Source organism: Setaria italica, chromosome IX (genome assembly GCF_000263155.2).
Source record: "Setaria italica strain Yugu1 chromosome IX, Setaria_italica_v2.0, whole genome shotgun sequence".
NCBI classification, from domain to species: Eukaryota; Viridiplantae; Streptophyta; class Magnoliopsida; order Poales; family Poaceae; genus Setaria; species Setaria italica.
Window position 1 is genome coordinate 1,098,801 of NC_028458.1, and position 3,932 is coordinate 1,102,732.

Here is a 3,932-nt window from a genome sequence, read left to right on the forward strand (position 1 = left end):
CGGCCGCCCCCAGCCTATCGGCTGGGAGGGTGCACATGGAGCACCTTGATCTCAACTCCTAGGGTGAGAGTTTCTCCTTCCTTAATGAGTACTCGGGGTACCTTCAGCGGGAAAGAGGTCGCGGCGATGGCAGCAGATTTGGCGCATTCCAACCTCCTCAACTGAGCGAAGGTGGTGGCGGATCCGACCATGGAAGAACCCTGGCTGTGCACGGTCGCCGCAGCAGGTCCGTCAACATTGCATCTGGTTCACAGCCACTAGGTTCCGGCCCCCAGGTTCTTGGTCCTCCCCTCCGCATTGGCGACCCGCCTCTAGGTTCCGGCACTGAGATGGGAGGTGGAGGTCGTGGGAGATTGGCACCTAACCGCTCTCTCCATGGAGCAACCTCTGCCGGGATCAACGCAGAGGATGTTGGCGGTCACGAAGAGCTGGATGAGGAAGATGATAATGCCTACCATTTGGTAAGTTTCCTGTTTTTTATCTTTGTCATTTTCAGAATAATCTTCTTGTTGTTTTGGTTGGTCTAGTTATATGAGATGTTTGAACTAGAATGATCTGAGATGTTTGAACTAGAATAATCTGAGATGTTTAAACTAGAATGATCTGAAATGTTTAAACTAGAATGATCTGAGATGTTTTGCTTCACTTGATTTCTATAATAATTTAGAATGATTGAGTTGTTTTGCTTCACTTGAGCTGTTAGATGTTTAAACTGAAATCTCTTAAACATTTTATGTAATAGAACTATTTTGACAAGGCAAATTGGAATGAAGAGAACATATATATTTTATATGAACTTGCTGTTGAACAAATTCGGGCAGGGAATTGCCCTGGTGGGACTATGTCTAGTAGAGGTTACAAGAATATAGCACAAAAATTGAAAGAAAGGACTAACCTCAACCATCAAGTCAAACAATTCAAAAATAGATGGACACAATGCAAGACACTATATTCTTTTCACAAATGGATCTTGGGTGAATCAGGATTAGGCAGATACCCGGATGGAACAGTAATTGCAAGTGACCATTGGTGGAAAACACACATAGAGGTACTGTTTTGCAAGTGATCACGAATTACATTCTCATGTTTTATGTGTTCCTGAATTACATTCTTATTTTTGTATGTTCTTCATTTGTACATTGCAGAGAAGAGCAGAGTACAAGAAATTCAAGCATTGCATACTTGCCTACATTGATTTCTTACAGGAGATATTCCATGGTGTTGCTGTTGATGAACGAACCTCATGCATCCCTGGAGATGGAAATGAGGATGAGGACCTTGATGATGATGAGGGGGATATAGATGGCATCCAAAATAGCCCATTGAGTACTAGCAGTCGAAAGAGGGGAATCAACACCACAGATACAACCCACCTAAAAAGAGCAAGACTCCATTCATTAAGGTGTTTAAGGGGCTCATAGGCACCTTACAAGCTAGCAGCAACCAGGAGGCCAACACCTTAATGAAGAAGGAGGAACTAAGGAGGATGGAACAAGAATAGGAGGATCGGAAGATAGAGCAATACTTGAGTATGGCAATGGAATGTGGAGCAACAGAAGACACAAACGAGTACTACATGGCTACAAAGTTGTTTGAAAAAAAGTACAACCAAATAATATTTTGCAAGTTAAGGACAACTGATGGAAAGTTGGGCTGGTTGAGAAGGTGTTACATGGACAAGACTGGGTGAAACTGCTTCGGCTGGTTGGGTTGTTTGTTTGATCCAATGTAGTGTGATGTATGTATGTGAACTATTTGAATGTTTATGTGAATTTGATTGCTTCTATGAACTATTTGAATGTTTATATGAACTATTATATTGCATCTATGAACTCTTTGAATGTTTATGTGAACTATTTGATTATTTCTATGAATGTGTTCATTCTTTGACATCTACAAGCTATCTGATCAAGTTTGTTTTGTTTGTACATGTATCTGATGATGAGGACGAGTATGTGATGAGATGTCAAAAGAGGAGGAGACAAGTTGTTGTTGTTGGAGCCATGCTCGGTATGTTCTATTTTGACACATACCTGAACAAAGCAAAGTATAGGATACTTATAGGATCTAGTTATGAATGGGTCACTAAAACACTAAGACATAGGACATCTTGCTACAACATGTTTAGGATGAATAGGGATGTGTTTGATAAGCTTCACAATGTGCTTGTCGAGTCTTATGGATTGAAGTCAACGAAGAGAATGTCATCAGTAGGGACTTTAGGTCTGTTCTTATAGATTTGTGGTGCCCCTCAAAGTATGAGACAAGCTGAAGATCAATTTCTTAAGTCAACCAAGACATGCAGTAGGAAGTTTGACAAAGTACTTCGTAGTGTTAGCAAGCTTGCAGTTGATATCATTAGGCTAGTAGACCTTGAATTTAGTAATGTGGATCAGAGATTACAATGTCCTTAGTTTTCTCCGTACTTTGATAATTGCACTGGAGCAATAGATGGGACACATGTGCCTGTTGTAGTGCCAACTGACAAGGTTGTACAACATACGAGATGCTATGGATACACCAGTCAGAATGTGTTAGCCATATGTGACTTCGATATGAGATTTACTTTTGTCGTTACGGGATGGCTTGGCTCGGTTCATGACATGAGAGTGTTCAAAGATGCATTGAACAAGTATGGCGACAAGTTTCCACATCCACCTTAAGATACTTCCCTCTTCTATGTTCTACTCTTTCACATAGTTGCAGTCGTTTGCATGTAAGTAACACAGGTAATATGGATGTGCAGGAAAGTTTTATCTTATGGACTCTGGGTACCTAAACCGACCAGATTATCTTTCACCATATAAGGATACAAAATATCATCTCCCGAAGTTTCGACGAGGACCAATTCCAAGAGGTAAAAAGGAGCTCTTCAATTATGCACATTTGTCACTTCGAAATGTCATCGAGCGGTCTTTTGGAGTTTGAAGATGAAATGGCGGATTTCGCACGACTTACCGGCTTATCCGATGGCAAAGCAAAGCCAAATAATTATCGCTTACATGGCACTTCATAATTTCATTAGAGAGACTGCTACGGGGGACGAGGACTTCGAGATGACGGATAATTATGAAAACTATGTTGCACCGTCAGAAGCATCGCCGTCTCAAGGAAATATAGCTACTACCCAACACGGGGATGAAGATCAAAATATGAATCAGTTTCGGGATTGGATAGCCAATGGATTATTTACTATTGTAGCTCCTTTGTTTTGTAATAATGAGATCAGTGTATCCCATGAACATTACTTGGTATAAATGAATTTTTTTTAGCAAAGTCGGCCAGCAGCGTGGCAAGGCACGCAAGGCAAGCGGCAAGGCAGAGAAAAAAGGTAAGGCCAGGCAGGGCGTGAGCGGCAGGAAGATGGCGGGAGCGCTGGATAGCACAGGTGGAAAAAAGGGCAGAGGGCGGGAGAAGGGAAAAAGGCAGGAGCAGGCAATGATTAGGGGTAGTTTGGTCTTTGTTCAACCCATTTAATGCCCTTTAGTCACTATAACTAAATAGGGGACTATCAGTGACTAAGGGGCTGTTTGGTTCCCTTTGCTTATTTTTAGCACCTGTCACATCGAATGTTTAGATACTAATTAGGAGTATTGAACGTAAACTATTTACAAAACCCATTACACAGATGGAGGCTAAACGGCGAGATGAATCTATTAAGCCTAATTAGTCCATGATTTGACAATGTGCCGGTATAGTAAATATTTGCTAATCCAGGGACTAATTAAGCTTAATAGATTCGTAACGCCGCTTAGCCTCATTTGTGGGACAGCTTTTGTAAAACAGAAATGTTCGTAACTCCTCACTAACCCCTCGACATACGATGTGAGTAGGGTGAGAGAATCGCCAAACGCACCTTTGCGGCGGCTTAATAACTGATAACGGATGATCACTTCCTAGAGTAAATAGCTCCTGGTGTGCGTGGTGATATC